We start from the raw sequence: 24,201 nt of genomic DNA, 5'->3' as shown, positions 1-24,201 counted from the left end.
TTTAATTTTAAACCACTTTTTTTTAAGAAAACCTTTTTTTTCCCCCGGAAAACTTTCCAAACACACTTAATTTAACCCTCCCACTTTTTTTAAGGGGCCCCTTTTAAAATTTAAAAAAGCACGGTTAACTTTCCAAACACACTTAATTTAACCAAACACCTTTAAGTTTTAAGGGTCCATTTTAATTTTGAAAAGGGGGTTAACTTTGAAAACACACTTAATTTAACCCAAACCCCCTTTAATTTTAAGGGACCCCCTTTTTTTGAAAACAGTGGGGGTTAACTTTCCAAACACACTTAATTTAACCCCAAACCCCCTTTAATTTTTTTCCCCCTTTAATTTTTTGAAAAGTCCGGTTAACTTTCCAAACACACTTAATTTAACCCCAAACCCCCTTTAATTTAAAACCCCCCTTTAACTTGGAAACGAGGGGTTAATTTAACCCCCATTTAATTTTAACCCCCCAAATCTTGTAAAAAGCGTCCTTAACTTCTGAAAAGCCAGTTTTTAAACCCAAAAACCCCACTCTTAATTTTAACTCCCACCTTTCATTTTGTAAAACACCTTAACTTTTGAAACAGTCGTTAACTTTGCCAACACCCCCTTTAATTTAACTTTTTTTTGTAACCTTCCCTTTTTGAAACAGCTGTTAACTTTGCCAACACCCCCTTTAATTTAACTACCCCCTTTTAAAAGTTTAAAAAAAACGTCTTTAACGTCTGAAACAGCTCGAACTTTGAACCTAAAACTTTTTTTTACCACCTTTAACATTTTTGGGAAAAAAGGGAAGTCTAAAACACTTTTTTAACCAACCCCATTTAATTTAACCCTTACCCCCTTTTAAAAGTTTAAAAAAGCGTTTAACTTCTGAAAAGCTCGTTAACTTTGCCAACACCCCCTTTAAAATTTAATTTACCCCCTTTTTTAAAAAACACCTTAATTTTGAAAAGCCAGTTTTTAAACCCAAAAACCCCACTCTTAATTTAACCCCCTTTAATTTTTAAAAAAGGTCACCTTTAACTTTTGAAACAGCTGTTAACTTTGCCAACACCCCCTTTAATTTTAACCACCCCCCCATTTTTTAAGAAAGCCCCTTAATTTAAAACTTTAATTTTCCAACACCCCCTTTAATTTAATTTTTCCCTTTTAAAATTTTAAACGGTCCTAATTCTAAAAAACTTTTAACTTTAACCCCCCCTTTAATTTTAAAACCTTTTTAACTTAAAAAAACCCTTGAAAAAACCCTTTAAGTTAAAACGCACTTAATTTGTAAAATTTTTTCCGGGCCCCCAAAATTTTAAAAAATTTTATCCTCTAAGTTAAAACAGCACTTAACTTTAAAAACCCATCTTTTTTTAACTTTTCCCCTTTTTTTCTTAAGAAAACGGTCCTTTAACTCTAAAATCGTTTTTTAAACCCAAAAACCCCATTTTAATTTTTAAGGGACCACCAACATTTTTAAGGGTCCCCTTTTTGAAAACAGTGTTAACTTTGCCAACACCCCCTTTAATTTTAACCAAATTTTTTTCTTGTAAAACCCGGTCCCCTTTTTGAAACAGTGTTAACTTTGCCAACACCCCCTTTAATTTAACCCCCCTTTTAAATTTTTAAAAAAAAAATTTTTAAAAACAGCTGTTAACTTTAAAAAACCCCAAAATTTTAAAACCCCCTTTTAAATTTTAAGAAAACACCTTAACTTTTGAAAACAGTGTTAACTTTGCCAACACCATTTTTAACTCCCCTTTTTTTTTGGGGAAAAAACCTTTAACTTTGAAACAGTGTTAACTTTGCCAAACATTTAAGTTTTTAATTTTCCCACTTTAAAAAAGGGCCCAATTCTGAAAAGCACATTTCTTTAAACCCAAAAACCCCACCTTTTTTAAGGGCCCACCTTTAACATTTTAAAAAAGGCACCGGGTTGTGTTGAAACACACAAACAACCAACACCACCTTTTTAAACTTCTTTAAAATTTTTAGAAAAGACCCCTTAACTGTTAAAACCCCGGGTTAATTTAACCCTAAACCACTCTTAAGTTTTCCTGTCCACCTTTAAAAATTTTAAAAGTACAGGGTCAATGTTCAAACAGCTCAGTTAACTTTAAACCTAACACCACTCTTAAGTTTCCTGGGTCCCCCTTTTAAAATTTTGAAAAAACTCCTCTTTCCAAAAGCACAGAATTTTAACCAACCCCACTCTTAATTTTCCTATCCATTTTAACACTTGTAAAGATCCGTCTGAACTTCTGCAAACACTACAGTTAACTTTAACCAACACCACTTTAATTTTCAACTCGGTACCACCTTTAACTAAGAAAAGCAATTTCTAACTTCTCAAACAGCTACATTAAATTTTTGAACCTCACCATCAAATTTTCAACGGCCCATTTTTAAATTTTTTAAAAAATTCCTCTAATTCTCAAACACACATTAACTTTAACCTAAACCACCTTTTTAAACTGGGTACCCCTTTAACTTTTGTAAAAAAGCCAGTCCGGGCTAACTGTCTCAAAAGCTACAGAATTTTTGAACCTAACACCACTCTTAAGTTTTCAACTGGGTACTAAGTGGAGACATCCACCCCAACCCTGGCCCTACCATCTCCAATCCCAATCTTCATAATTAGACTAGAAACCACAACTTCTCCCATATTACAGCCAATAGAAAGCCAAGTGACTTGCTTCTACTATGCCTAAATATTAGAAGTATATCCAACAAAGTCCATGAACTCCATGCCACCATAGACTTGTACTCCCCAGATATAGTCATCCTGACAGAAACCTGGCTAAAACCTCACATTACCAGTGAGCAAATACTCCCTACAGGTTACGGCATACTAAGAGTAGACCGGCTAACCAAAAAAGGAGGTGGTGTAGCTATAATATTTAAACAGCATCTAAACATCCAGATCTTAAAATCATCAGCTCCACAAATAGGCAATGAATAAATAATATATACCAACCTCCAAATTAACCAAAACAAAACCATCAACATAATTGGATGCTACTTCCCACTTGGCCAAAACATCCCTCCCCTAGAAGACCTCCTCAGCTGGTCTACCCACCATCTCCCCCAAGAAACTATCATCTTAGGTGATTTCAATATTGACTGGCAATCCTGTTCTGGCAACAATCCAACCCATCATATACACCTTCATGGCTTCACTCAACTAGTCCAGTCACCAACCAGGATAAATAAAAACTCCAGCAAGCACACTACCCTGGATTGGATACTAGTCAGTAAGAGCCCCCAGTCATATATAACAGGCTCCTTATCAGATAGCCTCAGTGATCACTCCCCAACATTCCTACTCAAAAAATACCTATACCAAGCTAAACCTGTCATCTACCGTCCAATACGTAAAAAAATAAACTTTAACCCACTCACATTCATCTCATCCCTCAAAGAATGTAACTGGCATCCTCTAAAGTACCTCAGTCTGGATTATTCAGTTGAATTTTTTAATACTACCTTCCTGAACATCCTTAATTACCATGCCCCCATAAGATTCTCCAGAACCAAATCACAACCCTCCCCATGGCTACAGAAAACCACTAAGTCAGAAATGAAAAACAGGGATAAAGACTGGGAGCACTGGCACAAAACCAAAACCCCCTCAGCTAGACAGAAATTACTAGAACTACGCAATAGAGTCAAAAAGCTAATAAAACAGGACAAATCCCAATACTACCAGTCTGCCCTAGTCTCCTCACAACACAGCCCCAAACAATTCTGGTCCTCCATAAACTCCATCCTCCACCCAGGTAAAGTCAGTACCCCTCCTCCTAACATCCCTCACTCCTCAGAAAATATTGCTACCTCATTCAACACACACTTCACCCATACCATACTATCACTAGCTAAACAACACAACCCCCCTCCCCTCCAACCCACACCTTCAACTAGTAATCTCCCCACTGCCTTCTCTTTTTCTCCTGTACCTACCTCCAACATAAAAAAACTCTTAACTAAACTTAAACCCACCAAATTAGCAGCAGAAAGCCTTCCAAGTGAATTCCTACAAATCGCAGCTGATGCTCTGGCCTACCCAGTATCCATCTTGATTAACCGATCTCTGTCAGAAAGTTACGTTCCCACACTGTGGAAAGTATCACATATAATTCCCCTCCACAAAGGCAGACCCTCCACAGAACTTACCAATTACTGCCCCATAGCTATTCTCTCTCCACTCTCCAAAATACTAGAGAGATGCATACACTCTCAGGTCTCAGACTACCTCCTTACTAACAACCTCCTTTCCAGTACTCAGCATGGTTTTCGACCAAACCATAGCACCACCACTGCCTTACTCTCCTTTACTAACACTATCCTTCAGCATAAAAACAATGGCTATCTCTCCTCTGCTACTTTCCTAGACCTATCTAAAGCATTTGAGATGGTCCCACACAAACAACTTATCTCTGGCCTCAATAACCTATCCTTCTCACAATCGGTCACCAACTGGTTTCAGAGTTACCTGTCTGACCGCCAACAATCCGTTGTATGGCAGAATGACATATCTCCCCAACTACCTGTCTCCATAGGGGTTCCCCAAGGATCCATCCTTGGACCCCTACTCTTCTCTGTTTACACCAATAATCTAGCCTCTGCCACCAAACATAGCACACTCATACAATACGCAGATGACTCGACTATCATCTGCTCAGCCCAGTCCCTACCAAAACTGCAAAAAGTCACACAGGAAGCTTTTTCCTCTGTTGAAAAATGGTTATCTGATGCCCGATTAATACTCAACCCAAACAAAACTAAACTACTCATCTTCCAACCCACCAAACATACTCAAAACAGCTCTCACTTTAACATCACGGCAAAAGACAACACCACTATATACCCAACTGAACACACCAAATTGCTAGGAGTGGAAATAGACAATAAACTAAAATTTGACATTCACATATCCATGACTATAAAAAAAGTCCACAAAAAACTAGGAGCATTATACAGAAATAAGCAATTTCTCACCAAAGCAGCAAAGATTTCATTAGCAAATTCCCACCTTATCTCCACCCTACTTTATGCCTCTCCAATATATACCAACCTAAGGCAATGTGATCTAAACAAGCTAGAGACCTGCTACAACAAAATCACCAAATTTGCCACAGGGGCATCCTACCGTAGTCACCAGTGTCTCTCACTTGCTGAACTGGGCTGGCTTGAACTCCCTCACCTCCTTCAGTGGTATCAACTCTCACTCGCCCACAAACTAGTAAACCATCCACTAAATGTTCCATCCCTCCAGAATCTACTCCAACCCTATCGCACCACCAGACCACTAAGATCCAGCAGCAAAAATCACTTGCAGATCACTAAAGCCAATAACTCTGCTGGTGAAGCACTATTCTCTTGCGCCATAGCCAAATTATGGAACTCACTCCCACCCACAATTACCTCCATACCATCATGCACCCACTTCAAAACTTTACTAAAAGCGCAACTAAAAACATGCTGGCTATGCCCTTGCAACTCCCACTCTGATATCATTCAACCCATCCAACCACTACCTTTCTTTCCATTCCACTAACTACCTTGATTATAGCAAGCTCAGATGTTCATAAGCCAGTACTTATTATACAGCACAAACTTCTTCTTCTTGTAACATTTGTTAATGTCTGGCATGCACTTCACAGATAAAGATTCTAGTTGTCTACTGATGTACTATGTTCTTCATCTGTAAATATGTTGTAAGTAATTGCTATGTAAATTGTTATTCACTATGTAATCTAATGTATATACTGTCTGTTTATTTTAACTGTGGAGCTTTTCTCCCCGGGCCTCCGCTGAAAATGGACCTACGTCCAGTCGGACACTCCCGGGCAACAAATTTAAATAAATAAATAAATAAAAATTATTTCCTGACATCATTCCTGATATCAAGCCAGTGATATATCAGACTGCTAGACATGTTACATATAGGCCTTATATTTGAGGACAAAACCTGGACATTCTGTTGTAGTCTGTACAGTAGTGAGGTCTGTGTACTTATGGTGATTGTTGACAGAGTGTCAGTATTGTGTAGCAGTGTATTGGTAATATGTTATTTGGCCTGTGTACAGACTGGGGTAGATGTCAGTGTTCTTGGTCCTGTTCTATCTGCCACTGCATGCTGCTCTAGTTTCTGGTGACCTATCAGCTTATATGTTTGTAGGGCCAGACTGAGACATGTCCCATACCACAGTCAGGCATCAGACTACACTGTGAATTCGGCCAGTATATGTAGGATTAGTGTGTGAGTGGCAAATATGATGATGGGTTTTGTTCACACAGTCCATATACTGTACTATTAATTAGGCTTACCATAATGTGACTGTGACTGTGTTGAGATTGGTTGTGGGTGTGCACTTTCACACAGGTGTCTGTTACTCCATGCTTTTACATGCCTGTAGTGCCTGCTATATTTGCGATTACATGTGTATTCCCCTATAGGAAAACTGAGTGAGTGTTGTGGCAGTCTGCCTGTAGTTTAGACAGTGCTTGGTTAAATGCCTAGCAGCTCAGTGTATTTACCCTAGTGTGATGTTATGTCCAGATATTTGTCAGATGTACTGTTGCCTGGCCACCATACATGTTGTGTATTTCTGACAAAGCAGTGGGATGCTGTGAAGATGTATGTCACTAACTAGTGGAAAGTATGTGGGCTTGGGACTTCTGCTCCTTCAGTTAATATGTGTTAGGACAGACAGGAGGGTGTGAATGCATCAACTGTGTGAGCTTATCTACTCCAGTATTTGTGATATATCCCCATTTTCATGGCTTTAAACATCCCCTTTGTCAGGCTTTGTCCACATTTCTTGTACTAAGGAGTTTTGTGTATACCTCTCAACTGACCAGATTGTTTCAGACTGTCCACGTTTATTGCTCACATTTCTGCTGTATTCCACAAGATCATTACTGTGATTTGTGTGGTACATCACTATGATGATGTTATGATGTTTGTTAGTAACTGATGGCATACATGTCAGTTTCAGAAGAGCCTTGCTTCACAACATGTATGTTGACACAACCCCTGTTACTGTACAACATTCTACATTTCTAACTGCAATACTTACATTACATTCCCTTGCACTAAGAGGATGAGAGTTATGGTGCTGAGGTACTCCACTACATGTTATGGAAACATGTTTTATATATATATATATATATATATATATATATATATATATATATATATATATATATATATGTACATGTGTGTGTGTGTGTGTGTGTGTGTGTGTGTGTGTGTGTGTGTGTGTGTATGTATATATATATATATATATATATATATATATATATATATATATCCATATCCTTGTTATGTGTAAACATGAGTGGGGTATATATCTTCTCAGATATATCCCACCATATTTATCTTCAACACTATTTTCACTAACAAGTAGTAAACAATTGTAGTAATCAAAGGAGTTGTTCACTACTATTCAGTACATGTACTGAATGATATATTTGAAAAAGCAACAGATATTTTTACAGCTCAGATGGCTCAGTGGTTAAGTGCTGGGTTCAAAGGCTGTTTATTTTGTTGCTAGGCAGAACAAGGCTGTTGGATACAGAGTGGTTAAGGCAGTTTTGAGCAGCTTTAAGCGGGTTTGCGCAGGTTTGCATGACGGTAAGCCGTGCTGACCTACGGTTAAACAAATATGTGCTTACACTGCGTAGTGTTCACTTACCAGTTCGCAAATCTGCTTAGCATTTACATTTAAGCAAAGCTTACACCTGCTAAGCATAGCTCAGCCCTGGTAACCAGTGTTCACATTCCAGTCTGATAAAATAGCAGGGTAATGATATCTTTAGTAAGTGTATTTAATTCCATGTACATAACATGCAACTATGTGCTGTCATTACAGTAGCAAGGGGTGTGAGTATACTGTATGGGACACCTGAGTATACATGGGTAGTATCACAATCTTTTCTCTTTGTATGTGCTTCATACTTGGGTAGTATTCCAGGTTATATGCAGTGACACTTGCATGGATTGTATCATTACATTACTACTTTTAACAGTGCTTTTCCAAGTAAGAGAAGATTGCAGATTGTAGTACTGGATCCATACACCCCTGCATGCAAAGCTGGACTCTGAGTGCTGACTATTGTGTTCTTGGTGTTTGAGCTGTATGTTTTAAGTATCACCTATTGAATATTGATCTGATATGTTGATATTAACTGTAGACTACTATGTTTTTAGGACATGTCATTGAGGACTGCTGGCATGTAGTAATGGGATATCTATCAGTTTCAGATGTCTATCTGTCAAAACATTTATCCTAAAGCATAATCTGTTGGCTAGCTACTTTCTGTCTGTCCTATGTACAGATGTCCAGATGTCAGGTATTCATCTTGGCTGCTTACAAAAGCACTGATCCTTACACACACAGTGTCACAGTTGCCATGTCTGGGATTAGAACTCCTGCCTAACTAGTGCATTAGACTATAGCATTACACAGTTATAGCATGCATCGCAAAGCTTATAGGGCTAGTTGTTTTCCAAAGGTGTATTTTAAGGTGAATCACATCAGCAGGCTTGCCAAAGTTGGGCAATGGGAGGTGTAGTGACTGTAACTGGCCTCAAAAGCATTGATCCCTTCACACACACACACACACAAACACAGAGTCTCATAGTTGCCAAGTGTGGGATTAGAACTCCTACCTAACTATATGCTAGTGACTGTAACTGGCCTTAAAAGCATTGATCCCTTCACACACACACACAGAGTGTCACAGTTTCCATGTCTGGGATTAGCACTCCTACCTAACTAGTACATCACACTATAGCATTACACAATTATAGCACAAACCATGGAGCTTATAGGGCTAATCATTCTCCAAAGGTCTATTTCAAGGTAAATGACATCAGCAGGCTTGCCAATGTAGGGTAATGGAAAGTGTAGTGACTAACTGGCATCAAAAGCATTGATCCCCTCACACACACACAAATGAAAACAGAGTCCCACAATTGCCATGTGTGGGATTAGAACTCCTTCTTAACTAATACATCACACTGTACCATTACGCAGTTATAGCACACGCCATGGAGCTTATGGGGCTAGCCCTTCTCCAAAGGTGTATTTCAAGGTGAATGACATCAGCAGGCTTTCCAAAGTAGGGCAATGGGGAGTGCAGTGTGTGTGAATGGGCCATAAACCATTTGTCTGGAAGCACACATACAACACTCAGTCACATACAGGTTTACATTTGACAGGACCATGTATACAACTACTAGATGAATAATGACTTGTACAATCATGTTGCACAGTTATCACAAGCACCACAGACACTATAGTGCTGAGGGCTACCAAAAGCAAATGTCTACAGTGACAGACATTTGCACATCATGTGGTATTGGCCAATTGGATGTGTGCTGGGTGGGGCAGGCCTCATGATGGGAAGCTCTGTGTCACTGTCTGTCGCTCACGTCCACACATCTATGTATGTGTATGTTTGGCCTATTATAGTATGTTGTCCTTGCATATATATTGTATTCCTATCCGAAGTGTGTGCAAAGCATGACTGGTGTGCAGTGTGGAGTATGTGCACAGATATCTGCGACTGACAGATATGTATAGTCCAGTGTTATTGCCAGACATTGGCTTCATTTAAGTGTGGCAGCATGCCCAGTATGACCTTTTAGTATTTTGTTGTCAGACATGGGCTTTGTTTCTTTAAGTGTGGGAGCATGCCCAGTATGACCTTCTGTACTGAATGTTTGAATCCATTCCAGGGAGGTTGTACTCCAGTGCAGGCATTTGTGTTCTACACCTACAGCTAGCAACCTGTTTCTGCAGGATATCTGTAGATCAGTTGACAAAATGGGATCACAATGGGCAAAGGATAGTGGGATACTGTAACTAATTGTGTCTGTGCTGCTTCTGCTACATGGTTTGGTGTTAGCAGAGATATTCAGACATATGTACTGTTTTACACTGTGATGTTTTATGTCATCAACTACTGACAGGTATACGTATTTGCTTGCAGTATTTCCCTGGAGAACACAAGATGAATGAAGCTGTGTCCAGTATTGTGGTCTGCAGCCTACATATTCTTGTACAATCATGACATTCTGGAGGGGAAGCTGCAGACACTTGCTGATGGGTCTGTGTAAGTGGTTTAGCACCTTGGTTCTGTCCTTATTGATCCATTGGTGTGGATGCTGGCAGGGTGCTGCTTACAGCTAGGGACGCACCTGCATGGGAGACCTGTTCAGCATGCTGCATTTTGTGGCTATTCCCATACAGAGGTGGGGGTCATATTGTACTCATTCCCAACAGCAGGGATATGACCTGTGAGGTACCTGTGGCTGATGGTGGGGTGAGCTGAGTGCATGTGTGCTATGGAAGCTACTTGCAGCTGACTCACAGATATATGGGGGGCATCTCACTTATGCTGGCTTGTGTAGGGACATCAGCGGTTTCTCAGTATTTTATACCTGTGCCTTTTGTGGTCTGCCAGTGTTGGGCCAGACTACATCAGTATTCCATACTACACAGCCAACTAAAATGCTGCTAACCTGTATGTACAATTCCAAAGGTATGTCCATTTGACAGTAACATTTTATACACTCTCTGTCTAGGTTACTTCCACCTGTGTACTGTTTGTATGTCTGGAAACACATTCATGCCATGTCCATCTTTCAGATGGTGACGGATATTACATCCAAACAATTAGTATGGATTACTGCTGGATTGCATCTTGCTGGGATGCATTGTGTTTGACATTGCAGTTGTGAGAACCTGGCCCTGTCATCAACAGTACTGGCCACTGACCACTGGAACACAACCCTCCATGCCTACATGCTGACCACTTTCACACAATATACAACACACAACAACCTAACACACGGAGCCCGGCATATTGTACACGTGTAACAATCTATCATGCATCTTTGGCCAGCTCAGGTAATCTGTGCTCCACTGTTATTATACCCACAAGTACATGTTACTACATTTCTGCATCAGAGTGGGGGGCCACACCTGGCAACTGTAAACATTTGCTATGACTGTACTGGTATTTTAGGTACTCTGTTGGCTTCCATTTCATTATGTATTCTGACCCATCATGCAGACTAGAGGCATATCAGTGTACTACAGTTCTTAAGTTTTATTGACCTACATTTCATTTTCAGACTTCTTTCCCTTCAGAACTAACATCCCACTGCCTGACCTGTTGTAGTCTGTCTGTGTAGTTCTAGAGGGGGTCTGTTCTCCATAGCCATTAATCAGAGGCCTTACCACAGCCTTTCTTTGTGTTTGTCTACTCCTGTCCTGCTGGATGAGACTGTTGTCGGGTAGTTGAGCCTCACTGACATGCATGTGTGTGTGTGTGTCCAATGGACACACATTTGGCCCGCCACATGTCCTGCAGTGGGTTTTTTCACCTTGTCTAGTACTGCCTACTATGTTGACACCAGTATTTGTTATGGATTTCATGCTGCCAATATAAGTGTCTACTATCTGCTGCCATCCCATTCAGCCACCCGATTCCCTTACATGCTCACATCCGTACCGTAGATACAGGTAGCAAAACATACTAGTACATTCAGCAATTGATAGTGAGAGTGACTTACCTTGTAGCTGTGCCAGTATTGAGGATGGTGCTGGAGGGCTGACTATGTCTGATACACATAGTACACTCCCTATACATGGTTAAGCATGGGTAATGTCATGTTTGGCATCCATTTTACTGTATGTGCGAGTCAGAGAGAGGTGTCATTTCTGGGTTCCTACCATGTCAGTGTACGTGCTATGCATTGCCTGTTTGCCAAGGCCTGGGCATACTGGGCATGCCTCCTTCTGCCTACAGGAGCAGGCTCAGGTTGTTCCTGCTCCGGGTCACTCTGTGCCTGTGTTGGCCTTGGCAATGGTGGGGGGCTGTGTGACCCTGCCCCATGCTGTTCCTGCTGCAGCTGTTTCTGCAGGATCATATTGTGTAGCATGGCATATACAATGACAATTTGGGTACATGTAGCTGGTGAGTACTGCAAGGCTCCACCGGATATGTCCAGGCACCAGAATCGTAACTTGAGCATCCCAAACACATGCTCTATTATGATTCTGGTCTGTGCGTGTGCCTTATTATGGAGTTCTTATTCGGGTGTGTGTGCATTTCTGATGGGTGTCATCAGCCACTGCTCCAGTGCTCAACCAGCATCCCCACTAGGTGGCCATATGGGATGTCCCCATTGGCAAATCTCTGGTACAGCTGTGTTATATGGCAGATGTGGGAGCTGTGATAGCTTCCAGGGCTGCCAGCACACACATTCATTATGATGCCCTGGGCATCGCAGATGACCTGGCAGTTGATGGAGGGGAAACCCTTGTGGTTTATGTAGACTCTATACTGCTCACCAGGTTGTGCTTTGATGTGTATGTGCGTGCAGTCTATAGCACCCACTACCTCAGGGTATTCTGCTATTTGGTGGAAGAGATGCATATTGCTGGTCAATGCCTCACGGGTGTTGAGGAATTATAAGTGCTCACCAGCATGTACTGACATGTCATCCAGGAACTGGTGGAGTGCCCTGGATGATGATGCCTGTGAGATCCCCATGATATCCCCAGCTGGCCTTTGGAAGGTACCTGTGGCTAGTATTCTTAAGCCTACACATACCTTGGTATCCACTGGAATGGCTTCCCCTCTGTTTGTTCTGTGTGTGAGGAGTGGCCGGCACAGCTCAACAATTTGCTGTAGAAGGTCCCTGTCCACCCTATAGCACTGCACTATCTCCAGCTCATGTAGCCTCTGGTAGGTTACCCTGGGTCTGTGCACTGTTCTTCTTCTCCTCACTGTGGGTTGGTCATCAGCATTGTCATCCTCACCAACCTCAGCCTCTTCCACATGGTGATTTATGAGAGCAAAAGCAGCCCTTATCATTGTGTTGCTTTTGTTAGGTATAATTTCCCAATTTGTGTACACCAGTGGTGTAGAGTTTGTGGGAAAAACCAGAGGGAAAGGTGTTTGCATAGTTTATAGTAGTATGCTGGGCTGGGCTGCTGCCTGTGTAATTGGCTGATTCTAATACATTTCACCTGCCTGCTATGCTATTTCTCATTGATTACCTTCTTACTGCTGTTTTCCCTTCCCATTGCCTTCCTGTTTAAGCCCAGAGGTGTGCCACGCAAACCCAGTGCTCAGATGTGAACGGAGCTGATTTCCTGGTTTAATTTTTTGTTTGTTTGTTTAAAACCCTGTGCACGGCATGCACACCTGTTTAGGCAGTGTAAATACTGCTAATCTAAGGGCAAATCCAAGCCACAGAGCTCCAATAAGCTTACAGTATGCCTGACACACCCCTCTATGATGTCATCTAACTCTTAGGCTTGCATCATGGTTTTCCTGCACATACACGGTTGGGTGTTGGCTAGCAATGAGGGGAAATCTGTGATTCAGTGTCATTCCCCTCATTTGCACAGAACTGACTGCTAATGCCTAGTTACAAGTCTAACACTGAGCCTTCCCTCTTAGCAACCACTATTCAGTGGCCTTGTTGTCTTCTGCCTGCCATTGACTATAATGGCAAAATTGTGATTTTTGCCTAAAAAGCTTTTTTCAAGGTTTTATTTTTATTTTCGGGCCGATCCCATTTGCGCGCCGCTGCCCTACCCTTAAAAGGCCGAAATCAGCCAAAAAACTAAATAAAAGTTATTTTTTATTTTGAAACTATTTTCTATGCCAATGGCCATATATTTGGCAATTGGCATGCCTTCCACATTATATACAACCTTTGTTTGGCGCTGTCATGGATCCATTTTGTAGTTTGCAGAAATGTACTCGGTTACTTGCCGAATACATTTCTGCAGGTTACACTAATCCTGCATGGATGGCTGCCTGCTTCCTGGATCACTAATTCACCTCATTTGCATGGTTTTCACCTGCAAATGGGGTAATTAGCATACAGGAGCTGTGTCCATGCAGGAATAGTGCAGGAGCACTCGTCCAAGTCCCGGGAGCTTGTTCCTGGATCTCTCGGTGGCCATATTGCCTCCAGCAGCTCTTGCACTATTACTGCATGCCGTGCAGAACTTACTGAATCCCGGGCAAGTGTTATACCATCTATATCAACACAAATGGACAAAGTGCAGACATCATTTTCAGTTTTCTATGAAAACTTAAAATTCATATCTGTAAGTAATAGCTGTAAAAATAGTACTACAGTTCTCCCAAGAATAATGCAATTGCTGAGCTTTTAACTCAGTCAAACACTATCTTAACTTGACAAATTCAAGCAGTCTTCCCTAATATGATTACAAATTCTTTAGCCCCAGGTTGTGCTTATTTAGTGTAGATTAACCCCTTTGGACATGTTAAATTATAAGTCAGGTGTCAGCTCATTATTGTTCCTAAATCACTCAATCAGGTCAAACTGCCTGGCAGGCACACATGGTGTGAGGATCTACATGATTCCTTGCAAATGCCCTAGCAATACAAGAAAGCAATCAGAACTGTGGCTTTATAATGTATTGCAAGTGTCACTCATTAGCAGTACTCTATGTCTAATTAAGTGTTTAACACTCCTGCTACTTCAATGTACACTTACAGAGTGTGAGTCAGGGAGAATAGTTTGAGATTGCATTGAGTGACTTAGGACATAATATCATTACTACTGATATAAAAGTATGCTTAGGAGGTAACTGTGTCTCTGAGTAAAAGGTGTCTCTTAGTCATATCAAGTACACAAAACTTAAACATACAAACAGAAAAGTTCAGGATAAATGCAAATTTTAATGCAAGCATATCACAAGTGCATCTGAAGTGAGCAATGGTCACAAACAAAAAAAGGAAGAACAAACTATTGAATTGCATACATTTGTTTGTAATGTGACATGCCTCAGTAGCATAAATTGTGCAAACATCCCATTCAGCCAGATGTTTGCTGTGCAATGACTAAGGACAAGTGGGAGAACATCAGTGTATTGCTCCCTAAATGTACAATTTTAGAATGACAAAGCTAAGTATAACTGCACTACTTTCCCTACCTTATAATGTATATGTTTATGTGGCAAACACTGTTAATCTTGTCAATAATGCCATAGTTTTGTGGTTGTCATCTAGAAAGGGTGATGTCTGTGTGAAAGAAGGGATCCTCGGTGTCCACATTTTAAAGGCATAAAACAAAAGAGTTAGAAATCATCACCCAGAGACATTTTTGGCTTCATCCTTTGCTTGACACTGAACACTAGTGACTGCCAGTGTCACTAGCACTGAGTGACAGTTTAGTTCCCAAGGAAAAAAACTCAAAAATGTTATTTGTAATGCCATCAGTAGCACAGATAAGATTGGTGAAGTTGTCCTTCAGTCACCACTCTGGACATTATTCAGTGCAATAAATACATTAGTTATAAAACTTTCTCTGTGGCTCAATGTGTTGACAGAGTAAGTGCTGAGTAACATCCCAGTAATGCAGGTATTCCAACTTTGGATATTTTGAAGTTTGTATTCACAGTAAAAGATATTTTTATACCCTAGAACCTGAAGTACGATTTTAATTTTTAATGTTGGGTTGTAACAACATAATTGTGTATAATGGATGATAAAATAACTTTGATCTGTGTCAAGTGCAGTCTTCCTGTTATTGCTTATAGTAACAGCACCATTTTATCTGCATGATGTAACAGATATGCCATGTATTAAAGTTTGAGGAAGTAAAAGCAGCAACAGAATTAATTGTGAAACATGTATCCTTTTTAAGCAAAACCATTGTAAATATGTCTGAACAAGTACTCATTTCATTAATTAATTTCATTAACATGGGTGTGGCAAACACTCTTAAAATACAAAAACTTCCAACCTAATGCCATAGGTGGAGGGTTCAAATCTTGATATTTTAGAAAGCCACCAAATGGATAAATCACAACATCACAGAATGTTTTTCTGTAGTTTTTTTTTTTTTTTTTGCTTATTCCTTTGTGTGACACCTGGCATTGTGCACGGTTGACTGTCAGTGCTCACTAGCAGTGAACGACAGTTAACTTTTGAAGGTAAAAACTCAAAATTTTATTAGGCATTGGCAAAGAGTTAGCCATCCGTAGCATAAATCAGACTGATACTGGTGTACTTCAGTCAGCACTCTAGATAATATTGAGTGCAGAAAATATACTTTTATGTGACTTTTTCTGTGCTTAACATGTTCATGCAGTAAGTTTTGAGTGACAACAGAAACAATATGGGGTTCATAGGCAGTTACTAGGCTAGAAGCCCTAGAGCCCTTACAAGCCTAGTCATGTTAATCCCAAGTTGCCCCAATTATCCATATCAGGTGGACATAATTTACAGAGTGAGTTTATGGTCAACACCGACTACCCCTGTCCATTAGGGATGTGGGTGCCACTCCAGGGGTGAATTTGCAGTTTCCCATCCATTTGTCTAGGCTGTGCTTGAATAGGGCCAGTGAGGAGCTCTGGTTCACAAGAAATGGAAGTTTATTCCAGAGAAGCAGCAGTCTCTGGGAAATATATAATAACTGTCTCTCCAGCATGTTCTGCTAATGTCACAGGTTAGGTTAAGATCCTTAGAGCAACTAACTCTTGTATCATTAGATTTGCAGATATGCAGCATTTCCATCAGGGCAGGGCTACAGACTGCCCTGTAGGCCACACACAATTCACCTCTCAGCAATCTATATGATGCAGTGTACAGTGGCACGGCTTTCTGGTCAAATCAAGATTATAGATTGTTTTACTGAGGGGTCCATATAACTATTGCAACTGACTTTTTATCAGTAACTGAACATAAAGTAAAACTGTTAAGATGCAAAATGAAAGTTGCAGCACATTTGTGTATAATGAATTCTAAATGAGTTATCTATATTCTCTGTGAAGTGTGTTAAACAGAACAACGATCATATCAAATTTAAACTACACTTGCAGATGTATAATTTTACAAATATTTTGGGGATAAAGTATGACATCACAAATATCATCATTATGTGAATAGGACTATGTCATGTAAAGTATGTATGACCCCTTCTTCGACATGTTTTACTGAGATCATTCAAATCATTGTAAACATTTTTTTTCCGCAGTAGTAAATAACTGCCGCTAAATATAAGTCCAGCAGCATAACATCTGGAAGTCCAACACATCATGGCACATCTCATCATAAAAGGGTTCTCATCCAGGAAAAAAGAGGTCATTGTTCCCCTCTACTCAACACTCATTAGACCCATTATAGAGTACAACACCCCTTTTGGAATGTACCTCACAAGACATCTGCAGCAGCTGGAAAGGTCACAGAAGTACCTCACAAAGAGGATTACTGGCCTCAAACAAATGCCCCACACTGACCACCTCAAAAAACTCCAGCTTTACTCCGTAGCATATTGCCTACTCCGAGGTGATCTCTGCCTAACATATAAAGCTATGTCAAACCCAGAGCTGTTGGACATGCTACACCTCCAATCCCAATCCCTCCGAGCTACATGCTCTAGGGACCTAAACCTTGTCACCACAATAAACAGGACATGCTGGAGGGATAGATTCCTGTCCCAGAGACTTCCCAGATTCTGGAACAGGCTACCCATCTATGTCAAGCAAAGTGCTTCATTAGCACACTTCAAGAAAAATCTTGGTGAGTGGATGGGAAATAGAAAATACACCATGGGGATCACTTCTGTGTCTCTGCTCGACAGTGGCACAAGAAAATAACTTTCTTGGGTGGCATAAGCCAGGGAACCTTGCTGGCTAGGCTTATGTAGGCCCTTGGGCCAATAGCCTAGGACCTACCTATGAACCTATGACTAGACTATTGGCCCTGGGGCCCTGGGGCCTATATAAGCCTAGCCAAAAAAGTGCAACAGCACTTCACCAGGTGTATAAGACAGGAGACAATAATGGCAGTTCTGAGCATGAAGCCTAGATTCTCACTGTGCTTATGCTGGACATAGATGTGCCTTCACTGTCCTCTTTCTAACCTCAGACATTGTATCCCCAACATTTTGTTTCTATCTCCATACCTGTCTGTCTTATATGTCCTATATGCCTGCACCTGCTGAATAACCTACCCTAACTAATTAACCATCTAATTTCCAAACCACCTTCCCCAGCAGTCCCCTCTGTAGAATAAAAAATGGGCAACTGCCCAATAAACAAATTGTGCTCTAGTCATAGCTATCCATTTCACCTTTGTGTGTATCAGATTTGGTACAATTTCCATACAACATTATTCAGTTGTAATCATCAACCTTTGCTACAGTGACTTTCAAAATTCATCAAATTATATGAACAAGTATATAGTTATCTTGTAAAGAAGTGGATAGTTATGGTTCTGTCCTACCAAAATCCTTCACATTCCTCTATTGTTTCCCCCTTTGTCCTACTCTCTTCTTTCATATTTTCACCACAGTTCTAGCAACCCATTTTCATATATCTAACGTGGTCAAAAAAACATACCCCAGGATTCAGCAATCTCTGCACAGTGTGCAGGAATAGTGCAAGAGCTGCTGCACGCAATATGGCCAACAAGGGATCCAGGAATGAACTCCCGAGATGTGCATGAGTGCTTCAACACTATTCCTACATGGACACAGCTCCTGTATGCTAATTACCCAATTTGCAGGTGAAAACCATGCAAATGAGGTGAATTAGTGATCCAGGAAGCATGCAGGCAGGCATCTGTGCAGGAATAGTGTAACCTGCAGAAATGTATTTGGTTACTAACCGAATACATTTCTGCAAATTACAAAATGGAGGCATGACAGCTCCAAAGAAAGCATGTATTCAATGTAGTAGGCATGCCAACGGCCAAATATATGGCCATTGGCATGGTAAATAGTTGCAAAATTATAAAACATAACTTTTATTTTGGCCGATTTTGGCCATTTATGCGTAGGGCAGCAGTGCGCAAATGGAATCGGCCATAAAATTTTAAAAAAGCTGGAAATAAGCTCTTAAACCAAAATCAGCATTCTGCCATAACAACCAATGGCATGCAGAAGACAACAATACCATTAAATAGTGGTTGCTAAGGGGGAAGGCTGAGTGTCAGTCTTGCAACCATGCATTAGCAGTCAGTTTTATGCAAATGAGGGGATTGATACTGAATCACAGATTTCCCCGCAGTGTTAGCTAGTACCCAACTGTGTAAGTGTAGCAACACGATGGTGCAATTCTATGAGGTAGCTGACTTCATAAGGGGGAGTGTGATGCATTCTGTAAGCTTATTGGAGCTCTGTGGCCCATGTTTGCCCTTAGCTAAGCACAGCTAAGGAAGGGGGTCTGTCTGAGGCTGCCTAGCAGTGTTTACATTGCCTAAACAGGTGTGCGCACTGTACACCTGGTTTTAAATAAACAAAAAAAGAAACAGGAAATAGCAGCTCTGTTTACATCAGAGCACTAGGTATGAGCGGTGCTCCTTGGGGCTTAAACGGGAAGGCAATGGGAAGTGAAAACAGCAGAAGAAAGGCAATCAAGGAGAAGTAGCATAGCTGGCAGGTGAAATGTATCTAAATCAGCCAATTACACAGGCAGCAGCCCAGCCTAGCCCAGCACATTAATATAAACTATGCAAACACCTTTCACTCTGGTTTTCTCACAAACTCTACACCACCGGTGTACACAGACAGGGAAATTTTATCAGACAAAACTAACAAAATGATAGGGGCTGCTGTCGTTCTCATACATCAATATGTGGAAGAGGCTGAGGGTGGTGAGGATGAGAATGCTGACTACCAACCCACAGTGAAGAGAAGAAGAAGAGTGTACAGACCCAGGGTAACCTACCAGTGGCTACATGAGCTGGAGATAGTGGAGTGCTATAGGGTGGACAGGGACATCCTACAGCAAATTGTTGAGCTGTGCCAGCCACGCCTCACACACAGAACCAACAGAGGAAGAATCCATCCCAGTGGATACCAAGGTATGTGTAGGCTTAAGAATACTAGCCACAGGTACTTTCCAAAGGCCATCTGGGGATATCATGGGGATCTCACAGGCATCAGCATTCAGGCTACTCCACCAGTTCCTGGATGCCATGTCAGCACATGCCAGTGAGCACATATATTTCCTCAACACCCATGAGGTGTTGACCAGCAATATGCGTCTCTTCCAACAAATAGCAGAATACCCTGAGGTAGTGGGTGCTATAGACTGCACGCACATACATGTCAAAGCACCACCTGGCAAGTGGGATAGGGTCTACATAAACCACAAGGGATTCCCCTCCATCAACTGCCAGGTCGTATGCAATGCCCAGGGCATTATAATGAATGTGTGTGATAGCAGCCCTGGAAGCTATCACAACTCCCACATCTGGCATATGACACAGCTGTACCAGATATTTGCCAGTGGGGACATCCCATATGGCCACCTAGTGGGGGATGCTGGTTATGCACTGGAGCAGTGGCTGATGACACCCATCAGAAATGCACACACACCCGAACAAAAACTCCATAATGAGGCACACGCACAAACGAAAATTATAATAGAGTGTGTGTTTGGGATGCTCAAGTCACAGTTCCGGTGTCTGGGCATATCTGGCGGAGCCTTGCAGTACTGCCCAGCTACATGTACACAAATTTTCATTGTATGTGTCATGCTACGCAATATGATCCTGTGGAAACAGGTGCAGCAGGAACAGCATGATGCAGGGCCACACAGCCCCTCACTATTGCCAAGGCCAGCACAGGCACAGAGTAACTCTGAGGAGGAACAACCTGAACCTTCCCATGTTGGCAGAGAGAGGCATGCCCAGTATGCCCAGGCTTTGGCAAAGAGGCAACCCATAGCACATACACTGACATGGTAGGAACCCATGGAATGACACCTCTCTCTGACTCGCACATACAGTAAAAGGGATGGCAAACATGACACTACCTGTGCTTTACCATGCATAGGGAGTGTACTATGTACATCCGACATAGTCAGCCCTCCAGCACCATCCTCAGTACTGGCACAGCCACAAGTAATTCACTCCTCCTATCAATTGCTGAATGGAGTAGTATGTTCTGCTAGTCATAGCTATGATATGGATGTGTATGGACAGATGCCACTAACTGCACTGAATACCTGTAACATGCTGTCAATGTAGGTGCAAACACAACCTCAGTTCCATAGCCAGGTCTCCCCAAATGAGGTCAGGAATGCTACATCAGAAGATAACAATCTGTACACACAACATGCCCCAGAGACCTCAAGTACACTTCCACATGTCAAAGAACATGCATGTGGTTCATGTGCACAACCCAGACACTGTCCATGTTATGGAATATAGCTCAGATACATGAGAAGCAGTGCACATCACTGACCATCGACAATAGTAACCCAGATGAGTGGATGGTGAATACAATACCCACCTGTGGGGACCACTCCAGGGTCTGCACCCCTGAGCCACACTGGAGACCATTGTCATGTGGCCTGATGCCAAGGTGTTCTCTTTGCCTAGCCTTGTACAGCTGTCAGGCCCATCCACTTACTACAAACCTGCGAAGCAATGAACCTATGCATCTCAGTACTGGCAAGTGTGTGTGTGTGTGTGTGTGTGTGTGTGTGTGTGTGTGTGTGTGTGTGTGTGTGTGTGTGTGTGTGTGTGAGCAATGAACCTATGCATCTCAGTACTGGCAAGTGTGTGTGTGTGTGTGTGTGTGTGTGTGTGTGTGTGTGTGTGTGTGTGTGTGTGTGTGTGTGCGTGTGTGTGGAGATTAATGATTTTGAAGCCATTCACAATCACTACATCTCCCATTGGCCTACTTTAGCATGCCTGCTGATGTCATTCAACTTGACATAACCCTTTGGCCAAGTATCAGCCATATACGTTCTGTGGCACTTGTGATAACTGTGTAATACTGTACTGTAGCAAACAAATTAGGTAGGTGTTCTAATCTTAATCCTGTCAACTGTCATGTGTGTTTGTGTGTCTCCATTGACACCTCCTTTTGTGGACATTCACAGGTACTACACTTCCCTTATCCCTTCTTTAGCACTGTTGCTGATGTCACTCACCTTCAAAAATACCTTTGGACAACTCTACAGCATGTAAGTTTTGTGGCGCATGCAATAACTGCATAATACTATAATAACAAATGCATAGTCAGGTAGAGGTTTGAAACTCAGTACTGGTAATAGTGTGTTTGTGTGTGTGTCATTAGTATCCTGCGTGGGTGTTGGGGTGAGTGTGTACTGACAGGATCCATTGCAGTGCGGGTTTTGGTACATCATTAATTTGAGGACCTATGTGTTCCATTGTCCACATTACAAAGCCAACAGTTTTCAAACACTGTAGAGGTTGCTGTAGTCCACAACGTAAAAAAGACAGGACGTAAGGGGGAGTTGTAGAGCTTGTAAATCAGCTGTTGTTTTGTAATTGTTCTGATGAAGTCAACTTGGATTGATAAAAGCACTTAACAATTTGTGTTAAATAAAACTGTGTGGAGTCCGGAAACCCTGGTGGTGCTATTTTTGGTTTATTTGTTCTTCTTTTTGCACCATTGTACCACTTTTTGGGCTACTTGTTGTAGACAATCTTCAGCCATAAATGTGTACAGCCATGTGCAATTACTTTGTGACAGTATGGATTAGTAAACAATATAGGACTGTTATAATACCCAGATACCACTCTCCACCCACAGATCATACAAAAACACACTTGGCTCTTGCTCTCTTACAACCTTCCTTTCTTACTTTGTCTCTGTCTCTCTCTGTCTCTATCTCTCTCTTCCTCTCTCTCTCTATCCTTCTCTGGTAGATTTGGAAAAGTACATCTATTTGCATAGGCTCCAGCTTGAGTTTTGTAAGGAATGCTCATGATCAGCTGATGGCCTGTGCATGAATTGCAAGCCCCCACTTGCTAATTGCATGTGGAACAGCTGTGGTATCATTCCTATAGCCAATTGCATGGAAACACACTCCTATAACTAAGCACTTCATGTGGGTGTTGGCCCTTTTCCTTCACTGTGAGCAGGACTTCATGTAGGTGTTTGACAAACAGCATCACAGAGGGTAGTTGGAAATACCTCTTACAACATACACTGTGGAGACAGGCCAACAAACAGGAGGGGGGTGTTCCAGACATGGGGACAGAATTTAAGTATTGCTGTTATACATTTGAAATAATGTTGGTTTAACAGGGTTTGTGTGGATATGGTTGTTCGACATGATTTGTCTGGCATGACAGTGTTATGTGGTTTGGGAAACTCTCACCTGTAGGGCTATCTGCAGACTATACAGAGTTTGGAGTCTTGCACGTGTTGTGTTACTCACACATTTCCTATCTTTAGATATGCAGTAGCATACTCTGATGATTGCAGTCAGTACATGGTGACATCTATGTGAGTTACTGATTTCATACCCCTCAGAAGAGGTATGTCACAACAAACCCTGTTACACCAGGAAATTTCACAGATTATCACAGCAATATATCAATATTGGTGCTGTGTTTGTGCCTCTGTCCGCCAAGTCTGTCACCCTTTGTCCATATGTCAAGCAGTAGGAGGTGCATATGTACAGTACATCATTATTTACTGACATCATACCTGGTAATAAGCCAGTGAGATATCAGAGTGCTAGACATGTTATCTATAGTAGGCCTCATATTTGAGAACAAAACCTGAACATTCTGTTGTAGTGTGTACAGTAGTGAGGTCTGTGTACTTATGGTGATTGTTGACAAAGTGTGTATTGTGAATATGTTACTTGGCCTGTGTACAGACTGTGGTAGATGTCATTGTTCTTGGTCCTGTTCTATCTGATGTTGCATGCTGCTCCATTTTATGGTACCCTATCAGCATACGTTTGTAGGGCCAGACTGACACATGACCCCTACCACAGTCAGGCATTAGACTACACTGTGTATTGGCCCAGTATATGTAAGGTTACTGTGTGAGTGGCTCATATGAGGGTGTTGTTGTTCACACAGTACATATACCATAATATTACTTAGGCTTACCATAATGTGACTGCGTTCAGATTGGTTGTGTGTATGCACTTTCACACTGGTGTCTGTTACTCTGTGCAGTTACATGCCTGTAGTGCCTACTATATTTGCAAGTACATGTGTATTCCCCTATTGGAAACATGGGTCAGTGTTGTGGCAGTCTGCCTGTAGTTTGCACAGTGCTTTGTGACATGCCTATCAGCTCAGTGTATTTACCTAGTGTGATGTTATGTCCAGATATTTGTCAGATGAACTCTTGCCTGGTAACCATAACTGTTGTGTATGTCTGAAAAAGCAATGGGATGGTGTAAAGATGTATGTCACTAAGTAGTG

Source organism: Protopterus annectens, chromosome 2.part2 (genome assembly GCF_019279795.1).
Source record: "Protopterus annectens isolate FY-2018-M chromosome 2.part2, PAN1.0, whole genome shotgun sequence".
NCBI lineage: Eukaryota > Metazoa > Chordata > Ceratodontiformes > Protopteridae > Protopterus > Protopterus annectens.
Note: the sequence above shows the minus strand (reverse complement) of the source record.